Source organism: Pieris rapae, chromosome 24 (assembly GCF_905147795.1).
Source record: "Pieris rapae chromosome 24, ilPieRapa1.1, whole genome shotgun sequence".
NCBI classification, from domain to species: domain Eukaryota; kingdom Metazoa; phylum Arthropoda; class Insecta; order Lepidoptera; family Pieridae; genus Pieris; species Pieris rapae.
In genome coordinates, this window is record NC_059532.1 from 72,096 (window position 1) to 85,116 (window position 13,021).

At 30.2% G+C, this 13,021-nt stretch overlaps 1 protein-coding gene across 1 annotated transcript in view; it reads right to left on the reverse strand.

The window, feature by feature from the left end:
* LOC110993699 (cardioactive peptide) overlaps positions 1 to 12,232 on the reverse strand; it is a 16,807-nt gene extending 4,575 nt beyond the window's left edge. The window contains exon 1 of the mRNA XM_022260050.2: positions 12,220 to 12,232. The gene's annotated coding sequence lies outside the window, so the exon portion shown is untranslated. The remainder of the gene's footprint in view (positions 1 to 12,219) is intronic.
* Between the last annotated feature and the right edge of the window lie 789 nt (positions 12,233 to 13,021).

A 13,021-nucleotide genomic window follows, 5' to 3' on the forward strand; every position in this document is an offset into this window, starting at 1 on the left:
ATTATTCGTCCTTTAAGACACAACTTTTTTTTGGAAACTTCAGTTAAAACAATTTGTATAACTCAAAACTTGGCGATTAAAAAAAGGCGGAGAGTTTCTTGCCAGTTCTTCGCGCCCGCTCTACGCCTTTGACTTGCGAACTAGTAGTACTTAAATGTAAATTTAGAATCATTAGTTTTATTAATAAAAATAAAAACACTTTGATCTTTACGTAATTCTACAGCTAACATACATTTTATGTAAGAACAAAATTAAATTTTATTAAATTGTTGTTACCACTTTAACATAAACAAACTTAAACTGTATTAAATAAAATCTTATATCTTTAAACGAGCATACATTATTTATATATATATATATCTATATATATAAAAGAAAGTCGTGTTAGTTATGTTAGTACACCACTTATAACTCAAGAACGGCAGAACAGATTTGGGTGAAAATTGGTATGGAGGTAGCTTAGAGCCAGGTGACGGACATAAGATACTTTTAATCCCGTTCGACAGCGTTCCCGTGGGACTTGACATGAAACGTCAGTCACTATAAAACGTGGTATAACAAAACAGAATCAGACTTGGAATAACAAAACGCTAATGATAGCTATGTAATTGACGTATAATGACAGCTACGTAATGACGTATAGATGACAATTTGATATTTGTAAGAAATCGATATTCAAACTATTTCTATTAAATAAATAATTAACAATAATAATGAAATGATAGTGCCATTGCCCATTCGTATAATGAATGATTGCAAAGAAAGATGCAACATAGCAGCTGCGCGCGACGCGGCCCTCGAAGGATGGAGAGTGCACAAGTCATTATTTCATGCGATAGAGAATGATAGATATACAATACAAAATACTGAGCGTTATTTTGGAGCAACTGACAGTTGAGTTGTGGAAAAAATAATTTAATGAATACATACTAATGTAATGTAATTTATATATAATAATATATCATATCTAATTATTAAATAATATTACTTAAAGTAAACAAATATATATTTTTATAATATCATTCTTAATAAAAATCCGTATACTTATCTTGAAATTTCATTTGCTCTTTCAATAAAAAAAGTAAAATTAAACGAAGAGGACAGTCAAAAATATAAATTAAAAAAAGGCATTAAGTACAAAAATTTTATTGGAAATAATATAAATAAAAAAAATATATAAATGAAAAAAAAAGTTTTAATTATTATTTTCTATTCAATATGTGACTCATCGGAAGTAAAATCTTGATTTTCGAATTCATTAGACTCAGCAGATTCTTCTTCATTTTCCGTCATTTCCACAATGTACTGGATTTTCAAAGGAGTTTGGTCCCCAATAAACCCCGTTGGTTTCAAATAATCATCAAAATGCCACCCGTACTTTTCAGGGTTGGATTTTACACAGGTAGAGTCGGTCGCATAAAGCCACATAGAATTTACATATATAGTTCTAAAAAAATTTTGTAGTAGTGAAATCCAGCATGGTGGTATAGTGTTTGAATCAAAAGTTTTTTTTTTACCGTACCGTAGTTTTTCATCAAAATACGATTTCTTGCATCATTAACACTGTTGCAGTAATTAACGCCATACATTTTTGCCGTAAACTCTTGAACAATATCCATTTTTTCATTAATGAAAATATCAGCTTCATCAGTTAGTGATGTAAAAATAAAAAAAAATTAAATGGTCTCACTTTTCCTTTATTATAAAATGCAGCAGTATAATCAGACCCTGTGAATGCGTGGATTAAGCAGGTAGACTTTTACACAATTTTGGTACCAACTTTAGTGCTAAGTCGATGCAGTTAATGCAATCAAGGTGTTGGTTTGGTTGTTTCTTATTCGCTTTTATTTTATTTTATTCAGCTCGGACTTCTTTGTCGGCCTGTTCCCAGCCGGACTAAAATTCCAATTTTTAAATTCGCGAACCGCACTTAGGACCAACATTTTTGCAGTGAACCTTATATCAACGTGTTTGCAATAAAACAGCGCTCACGTTGATATAAAATTTATTGATTAATCATTTCAGTGTAAAAACCTACTATCAATATACCTGTGTATACCTGTGAACCTTGTAGTCCATCCAGGAAAAAAATAAAGAACCTAACAATTGCACATTCTGCAAGTCTCATACTTTCAGCTGGTATAAGATTTTCTTATTAATCTCATCAGTACAATTTTTAATAAAAAATCATTTTTTAATTAATAATTTAATATAGCCTGTCCAGGATTTTTTCAGCGAACCCATTGTTTATTTATTTTTTAATATTTTAAATTTCATTTAAAATATGTTTCGTTCATTCCTCACCCCGGTGAAGGACGATTTAGGGCTGGATCTTCTACTATAATCACTACACAGTATATAAAACAAAGTCGCTTTCTCTGTCCCTATGTCCCTTTGTATGCTTAAATCTTTGAAACTACGCAACGGATTTTGATGCGTAGTTTTTTTAATAGATAGAGTGATTCAAGAGGAAGGTTTATATGTATAATAACATCCATTAAATAGTGGAGAAGTACTGTTATTTTTGAGGATTCTAATGTGATGTCGTAAATAATTACATTTTTTCCGTTTACATTGCAAACGCAGGCTGAACCCTACGAGTTTTATCAAAATAATGCACTAAGTATTGTACACATTGAAAAGGTCTACAGAAAAGTCCGTGATGGTATATATGTCGATCTCGTATGGATAACCCACATTTTTATATACAACGTTCACAGATTTTCTGTAGTGTATTTAGTATCAGCATTGCACCCGTGCGAAGCCGGGGCGGGTCGCTAGTATTGTATAAAATTTTTTACCAGAATATTATTATTTTCTAATTGTAATGTTGTTCTTGATCATTGCAGAATATTACTTCTAACGAATGTAAAATAAAATAAAAATAACAAAGAAACGTGTGTTAAAAGTTATCATTCTTTGGCGTAGCAAGATAAAAATTATAAATCTTTTTAAATTTTATGTGTTTTGACTTATTCTAGAAAAAAAGACACTAACTACAGAAAAACCTAAATATTGACTATAGCTAACTTCAGGGTGTCGGTTTAATGTTGCGGTGTGCACGCGCGTCGTAAAAATTTACTCTCATCATTTTTCCTTAACGCGCCAAAAGAAGTATAACTTCAAAAAACTTCTAGGTATAGACATGCAGATTCTATTAGATTTATTACATATCAAGGCAAAACAGTTATGGCAAAATTCTCGCTGTTTTCTGCCTCACTGATAGAATAAACAACCTACGCCACGTCGATCCTTGTTAGACAGAGGAAAAACCATATTCCACAAGTTACCTTCAGCAGAGAATTGAGAAAATATATTCGATACGAAGTATTGTTATTTATTCTATGAGACACAAAGTTAACAGCTAGTTTATAAGTTCTATCGAGTTAGATACAATTGAAACGTGTTGAAGTTTCCAATTTGTTCGTTTTGTTTAGCTAACCGAAGTTTCGACTATAATTAGTTGGCCACTCTTATTAATGGCCTGGGCTGAAAAATTACAGAGAAAACAAGATGTCTAATTTAATTTTCATAACTTTTTATAACGAGTTGAGACAGCGTTCTTCGGGTCCTATAATAAATGTCGGGATTCAGATCAAATGAACTTAATGAATATTAAGTTTTTTTTATTATCTGGTCTCCATATTGTATATAAAAATATACAAAAAAGTGTTAGTTACATCACCTATAACTCAAGATCGGCTGGACCGATTTCAGTAATCTCTTTTTTAGTAGATATCTACTAGATACTCTCCGCTCCGAATAGCATAATAAGTGCTTAATAAAATTTCTGAAAGTAATCATATATATAAAAAATGAAAAGAGTGAGTGTATTTATGTACACGCGTTAGAAGTTATACTTCTTTGGCGTATGCAAAAAATTAACTAAAGTTAACAAAACTTAAAATTGATTAACGATAAATATTGAAATTAATGAAAAAGATTTTAAATAAATAAATTATTAGTAAATACTATCCCCGTCGTATATGAAATTGATTTAAAAATACCAAAATAATAATAAACGAAACACGTATTCTAAATATAAAGATACTAGAATATACAACTTGAACATATCGATTTCCATGCCACCTAGACCTAACTTTAACATGTCGAATTTAGGTATTTGTGTGCGCGCGCATCTTAAAAATTTACTCATCATTTTTCTCCTTCGCGCCAAAAGAAGCATAACTTCAATAAATTCATTTATTTTACGATTGCAAACAGCATGTGGTGACAAAACTACGCATGGTGGTCTAAATCTAGAAAAGGCAATGTTTTCTCATGGTCAATTGTATGTGGCTTGTTCACGTGTCGGCAAATAAATAAATCAGCTTCATTTGTTCTTGCGTCGGATAACAAAACAAAAAATGTTGTATATGAGAAAGTACTGTAGTATCGCAATATAGGCTCTAAAAGGAAGAGGCAGAATGTGTAAAACTGCCATTCTCCTTTCGCAAAACCTTTCTGTATTTGGAAAAATTTTGTATTAATGTATTATCTCTATAAAATCCTCAATTAAATTTAGGTTAAGTTAACACGATATTACTAGACTGTTAGGCGGACCGGAGTTCGCCGGGTCAACTAGTAGAATATAAAAAAGCTGTAGAAAATAAAGAAAAAAAGCTTTCTGAAATTCCTTAGTTTTAAAAAATATCAATGTTTCGATACTTATGCAGGTGCAAATATTTGTGTTTAGACTCATGATATATATTTAAACTAATAATCTCAGAATTTGAAATATTAATTATATTTGCAGTTTCAAATGTTACATTTCAGTTTTCTTTCGTTTTTTGTCTGTATGTATTTGTGTATAATCATGTTGTGTGTTGTTTCATATCTATTGTTTATCTATTTCATCTGTTTTGGCTTTCTGTATTGTCTAAGTGATTTGTTTTACATATGTGTGTTAACTGTTAGATTACTAATATTGTAAATTATGCGAATTTTGTAAACGTTTTTGACATTCATAAGCATGCCTGAAGTCGCATCTAAACTGAATAAATAAATTTTGATTTGATTTGATTTGAATAATTATATAAATATTAAGATTAAGTTGCTTGATATAATCTCCATAGTTACATGAGATTAATTTCTAAACGCATATCTTTTTGACAATTCACATGCCAATTTCTAAACATTGTAATAGGGACCAATTTTTTAAAATTTGTTTTAATTTTTAATTATCATTATGATTACTATGTAGGTAAAGAAAATTGTAAATACTGTATATTTGATTGTTATGTTTAGGTTTTAATAGTCGTTTTAACCGATCATTTGCCTTTATTGATAATAATATCTACATTTTCAAAATCAATAAACATTCAATATTTGGCGTAACATTTTGTAATGAAAAATCGTATTTTTCTATTTAGTAGTTCTACTATTCGAAACAGAGACAAATAAGGTAAAAAACACGAAAATCCTTTATTGGGCTGATCAATTTTAAAATCTGTCATACCTAATCCGCTGTTTTCCTGGTAATTGATTTTGTGTTACCAAAATTGTCATATATTTTAGATAACAGAGCTTATAACATACTCCGTGAATATTATACATATTATGTTTGATACCACATCAATAAAAAAATAAGTGTTCGAACAGAAAAGCAGTGTTGGCCTAGTGGCTTCAACGTGCGACTCTCATACCCGAGGTCGTTGGTTCGATCCCGGGTGGTGCACCTATGGACGTTCTTTCTATGTGTTCATTTAACATTTGCTCGAACGGTGAAGGAAAACATCGTGAGGAAACCGACATATCTTAGACCTAAAAGTCGACGACGTGTGTCAGGCACTGGAGGCTGATCACCGACTTGCCTATTAGATTTAAAAATGATTATCTGTTTATTCAGAAATCTGACGCCAGTAGGTCACCTGAAGAAGTAGTAGCGCCACTGATTTATGTAATAATATAACAAAGTGTTCGAACAAACTTTGTGTTATATAACAATAATAGCAGGCAGGTTTTTTAAATTCTGAGGTCATTCGTGCCTGTGCAATGGACTTTTCTTTCGAATCCTCATTTTATGTTGTATTATAGTATTATATATTATAGTATTTCAAACAAAGAGTCAAGTGTTTTGGTAGTAGCGTTGTAAATTACCAATTATGGCACTAATATGACATCTATAAATTAAGATAATCATAAAGATAAGAACAACAAGGTTATTTCGATCCGTTATCATTGTCCCTAAACACTAATTTAATTTGTATTGTCACTCTGGCACTTTTAATTGATGTCAACTTGCGTCTCTTTCTTTCTTTCTTTCTCTTGAAAGAGACAGAAGATTTCTGCCTTTCTCTGATATATGTGACAGTATGTAAGTGTTATTGAGAGTAATCTGAAAAAACGTTACTTTTAAAATTTAGATTTTTTTTGAATATATTGATTCAGGTTAATCACGTGACAACAAACATACATAGTAGCATACTTATGTTTTCGTCTGCCTAAGCCTAATACCGGGAGTTTTATTTATTCGAGACTGTAACTAGTGAAGCCATAAATACTGCTATACATAAAAACTTTTCTTCTATTCAACTTTTTAAACATTTTGAATTTAGAACATGTATATTAATTTTAAAACTTATTACGATTTTGCGCCATTTCATATATTTTTTCGCGTTCATTATCAAATTACAATATTACAATGGGGTGTTAAAGTTTAAAGGAATTAAAAGCATGGTGCGTCAAAATACATCATTTTAATTTTGCAAATAATATTATTTGAGAACAAATTGTTTATTACCTATATCTTTATAACGATATACAGTATTAAGGAAACAGTGAGTGATACAGAGCAGACAAAAATTGCGGCGTTCTTTAAGACCGGAAAGAACAGTGTTAGATAGATAATAGAATGATAAATGTATTTTAATCTTACTTGTTTATTTTACTAAGGGTCTGTTTCACAATGTATGGATAAAGTACCAAATGCAAGATGCATTTATACAACACATCAATTATTCGGAAGATAAAAGTTCTAAGTAGCTAAAGACGAATAGCGCTATCTGACAGTCGTAAATCGCAATAAACACTAGTTTATCCTACCAATAAGTAATAAATAGCTTATTTGGAACTTATCTGGACATTGTGAAACAGGCACTTACAATAATAATAATTTATTGCAAGATATGGTGCAAAAATGCCTGTAACAAATTAAATAATTCGGCCAAAAAAAACGTTCGAATTTGTCGTAAAATAAATTTATTACATAATGAGTCACATCAATTAGTCGAGTTTTATATTTTTATAGTGATAAAATATCATTGACGTTATCAAATTAATATAAAGTACCTGGATGGCCGAGCTTTGCTCGGTATTTTTATTTTTATATAAATTGTGTTTTTGGAAATTATATATAAGTACGAATTACGAATTACATAATAATAAAATGATGTAAAATGAACAATATAGATTATTTATGCTGGAATAGCTTTAGTGTTGTTGTGTCGTTAAAGCAATTTAAAAAAAATAGTATTATTATTCGCCGATAGATGTCAGGAGGATTCATTTTTCAGTTTAAATTGGGACTACTCAAACACCACCTTTTTGTTATTTTCTATCATTTATTTCTTATTTCTAGCTAGATCGATTTATCGCCCCCGAAACCCCCCATATACTAAATTTCATGAAAATCGTTGGAGCCGATCCTGAGATTCCAATTATATATATATATATATATATATATATATACAAGAATTGCTCGTTTAAAGATATAAGATAAGATTATAATGTTTCACGCAAATAATCATGTATAGAATAATATTTATTTTCTAATAGTAGTACGTAAGTCGATTTTTAACAACTCTAGTCAGAGGATCTTTTTATGTAAATTATCATAAACTTTGTTTGCCATACTAAGATGTACCCCATCATTTGTTTTCCCATACAGTAGCAGATGAAATTTTGTCTACTTCAAAAACATGTCTACTTGGACGATGTCTATTTCCGTTGACTTTACAAAATATGTATGTTTTTATGAACGATATTTCTAAAATATACATATATACAAGAAAGAGATTTTGAGCAAATTTTACCTCGTGTTATACCGAAAATTACAATCTTAAAACAAACATACATATTAAAAAACAAAACTAAGTAGAAACAGATTACATAGCCAAAAAAAAATGTTTGCGTGTACTAGTGTACACACGTAAGAAGTGAAACTTCTTTAAACGATTGTATTTTTCGAAAAATGATCTTCTACGCTTAACAGATATTGGTTAAATAAAGTTAATTTAGAGAATTTCTATTTCTAAATTAAATAAAAAAACTAAATATAATTTCTGAAATATATTATAAATATTTTTTAATTAGTAAACAAATTTTTACAGAATTAGAATTATAATTTCATTAATTGTAATGTAATTATTGGTATCATTGTAATCGTTATTGTATGTTTTTGTTATTAATGGGTTCGAATCTCTCGAATGTTTTAAGCATCCGTATTAACAAGAAAAAGATGGCGCGTAACGGAAAAATGTGATGGTAATTTTTTTTTCCAACGCCGATAAAGAAGTTTCACTTCGATAATAAATTATATGAAACAGATAAGTTAGAACATTAATAGACAAAACAAACACCAATTAATACGTAATATTTCTAAACACACGCGCTTTTTAAACGCGAATGAAACGAAAACATAATTTTCTTAAACGTCAATTCTAAAATAATATTCACCAGGATAAAAATTCTCCTTGTGAGTTGGACTCGAATGTAATTTAAAAATAACGTTATAATATCACATTTCATATGTTTCTTTGCTATTTATTTCTGTAAATAATAAGCAAGTAGATCGGCCATCTATGCCTGACAAAGCTTGTTCTAAAACGTGTTGCACCATTTTTCACCGCAATATAACATTTATTAATTGCGCTTATAGTAAAAGCCTTTGATGCAACCGGAATACACAATTTTGCATACTTGATTGTTTCCAGATGGAATTAATTTCATAAAAGTAATAATTTAATTTAAAATATAATGTTAAATACAACTACTATTGATGAGATAAATCGCAATAATCTTAAGACACGCCTAGTATAGACAAAAAAAGCAATTTATGTCTCATAAAATCCAACAGTAACCAATATTAACTGTAAAATAATAATAATTTAAAAGAAAATCGATAGACTCGTTTCAACTCCCACAAATCACAAGTTAGTGTAGCTTCCTTCTATGGCCATTGACTATTTTGGAGTAAAATCTCTTAGTAGATAGTACCAGTAACAAATTGCAATACAGCGAGTAAATTTATAACGGCGAGTTTCACTTGTTATTACTTATTGATCGAGGTATGGTCATATTTGACCAATCACTTAACAATTCCCATTAAAATTTAGAAAAACTTCTGTTTTTAAAACTTTTAATGAGTAACGTAACATATCTAAAAGATACGGCGCAATTTAATACATAATTAATTATGTCCGCAATTTTCTCTGAAAATTCAAAAGGGTAGAGTCTCTTATTATTCTGACATCTGTTACTTGACAGATGTCATGCGAAATGACAAACGCCCCGAGTGCTTTATTTCAAATAGTATTTTGTAAACTTTACTTGTATTATTGTACAGGACCTGGATGACCGAGCTTAGCTCGGTATTTTTTTTTTATAAATCGTGTTTTTTGGAAATTTTATTTAAGTACGAATTACATACTAATAAAATTATGAAATATGAATATAATTATCGAATTAAGATAAATTATATTCATATTTAAGTTTTTATATGACTAACATCTTGAAACGAGCAATTATATGTTTAAGTTGATAAAACACAAATAAAATGACATTTTCTAGAAATGATTCCTAGCTAAATCGATTTATCGCCCCCAAAACCCTCTGTATACTAAATTTCATGAAAATCGTTGGAGCCGATTCCGAGATTCCAATTATATATTATATATATATGTTACAGCCAAAGTAATTAATCTGGATATTATGTTTATTATCTAGCCATTATATATAATGTCTACTCAATTTAGATAAAGTGATAATTGACACGGAATTAATCACATTAACTAGCAATTTTATATAATATCTTCAAAGACTTGGATAATGTAATAAAACAAGTAGGTACTGTTACGGTTTATATTAAGAATTAAAATGACATTGCCATAGATAATAATTCTACATTAATTAACATTGTTATAATGTAATTAAACATTATAAAGTAAACTTAAAGCTTACTAGCCGATAAAACAACAAAAAAGAACAGATTAATACAAGTATTTGGTATCTATCGTTAAAGAGAAATAAAAATTTAAAGACTATAATAATGGCAGCGGGATGAAGAGCGGGAGGGGAACAAGTCAGTTAGACCGTATTTATTACTTTGGCTAACTTTGACCCGCTATTATGAATAATATCGGATGAAGTGATTAATTTATCATATTGTCTAGTCAATTTTGTTATTATATATAATGACCAGTCATTATGTATAATATCTATTTAATCACTGTGACTGTAACACATATACAAGAATTGCTCGTTTAAAGATATAAGATTATATAGTACATCAATTTTGTGAGTGGTCTAATTAAGAAAATAAAAACCATTTTACGAGTAAAATTTCTTCAATGGGAGCTAAGGTTTTAGGAGTCACCACCGGCCCACCATCATGGCCGAAATCTCCAAAAGTTTATTTCCCGAAGCGAAACGCTTTCATAAAATTTTGTACAATGCTGTATAAGACATCATGTATAATATGGCAAAATATTCTTTTATTTGGGCTGAAGACTTCTTTCAAAAAAGCTCAAAAATAACATTACTGCTCCACTATTTAATGGATATTATTATACATATAAACCTTCCTCTTGAATCTCTATCTATTAGAAAAAACCGCATCAAAATCCGTTGCGTAGTTTCAAAGATTTAAGCATACAAAGGGATATAGGGACAGAGAAAGCGACTTTGTTTTATACTATGTAGTGATTGTGAAATAATTAGTTTTGGGTACTTTTATGAAGCTTAACAGGAAAATCGTATAAAAATAACTAAATTTTAGTTTTTCTATGGCACTATCGTGAATACACTCCTGTTTGCTTACTCCAGCTTTTTTAGTTTTATAAGCGTGGCGATTATCTACATCGTCAAAGTTACGCCCCTAGAGTAAAGCCGGACGCAGGCACTCTCTTCAACCGTTACATTACAGTCATTCTTCTAATAGCAATTAGCTAAATCATGAGAATTATGCCTAACGTGACCAGTTGTCCCGTTTTGAACGGGACTGTCCCTTTTTCCAATTACGAGTCCCAACTCCCAATGTCCCCGAAATGAACTGTCGGATTCAAAATTGTCGCAAAAATTTAAGAAGTAGTATAATAAACAACGTGCCAAAAGTTTGATTGTTATTTGTCATCAGCTATATTTAAACAAAATTGTTATTTTGATAACTATAACTTTGGGTACCTTTATTTTGTGATTCGTAAATTTTAAGCCAACTAACTTTTTCTAAATAAATAACTTGTTTTTTTTTCACATTGTCCCGTTTATGTCAAAGAATATACGTAAAATACGTAAATGGGTATTAGGGTTGCCTGCAAGAGATCGGTTGTTAGCGAGAAGGCCGCCCGTTGCATAAGGGATGGATAATTTTTATGTATTGTGTTATTTGTGTTTCTTTGCAAAGAAGTGTGAATAAATAAATACTTAATAAATTAATAGTCATTTATTTATGCCCCGAGAGTATAGACGATAGAGCCAGACGTAGGCACTGACTTTCACTGTTCATTGCATTCATTCTTTCGCTTATATTCTTTTGTTGTACGCCGATTATTTTAGAAGAAAAAGTCCTCAATTATTTAAAATACCCGATGACCATGGAACCATACATTGGCCTTAGCACTAAGTAAGAATTCCTTGTGTCAAAAACGATTTGCATTTCACAAACTTTGATCTATTAAAAAGATTACAGGCTGCAACGCATTTTCTTTTTGTTATTTTATTACTTCCCGGGAATATTAATTTTGAGTTGTATTTACAATTATTTTTTATTTAACAAATGTGGAAGTGCAACATTCCGTTAAGTGATACCACCTGAGGAATCGCGAGTGTGTTGCCGGCTCAGAATTGGTATGCTCTTTTCTTGAAGGACCCTAAATCGACTTGGAAATACTTCAGTGGGCTATATATATGGCCTACATATTGGTGGCAAAAACTGCCTTGAAAAACGCTCAGTTGTGAAACGCATAAATAACACATAAAAAATCGTAAATGTAAAGTACTCACCGCGTGTCACGCTGGTAATGCAACAATCTTTGATCCTAGCCGCTTATATAGCGCGCTGGGCGGGCGGGCGGATTGGGAAAGATGTGGAGACTTCCTACTAACTATATTTATTTTTTAGGTATATAATTTTTTTTTATAGAAGACGTAGTCAGCGTGCTATGGTATATTAATGAGAGGTGCTTAAGAATGGATTACACCAGTTTTTTATACAAAAAACTACTAAAAATGGCTTGTTGTCAGTTCTTTAAAAAAATGTGATAATTAAATATAAATGATTTAGCAATAATTTATTTGCAAGAATATGGTAAAAATATTATAATGGCACAATATAACTTTGCATATTCCACAGGTAATGGCGTGTAACTTTGACTTACATAATCAAAAGGTAAAATTTTACATATTAATTACACTATTAATCATATCATCATAATATTAAAAATGAAATTTATAATAATTATAATGTTTCACTTAAATAATGATAAATAGAAAGATATTTTTTTTCTAAAAGTAGTTTATTACGTTAGTTTAAAATAATATCAGTTTTCATTAGAATTTAACATTGTTTTTAATGTAAACACAATTTACTATGGAGATTGTTCAGAGGAGTAATTCGGTCTAATATCTGTAGCTGAGTTTCAGTATCGGACGTCAAGGCAAAGAATATAAATATCATTTCGACGTCCGTAGTTTCACAACGGAGCATTTATAAGGCAGCCGCGCATCACCACTATGTGGAACCAGCTGCCTCCTCAAGTATTTCCAAACCAATTCCACTAAGGGTCATCAGAAAAAGAGCCTACCA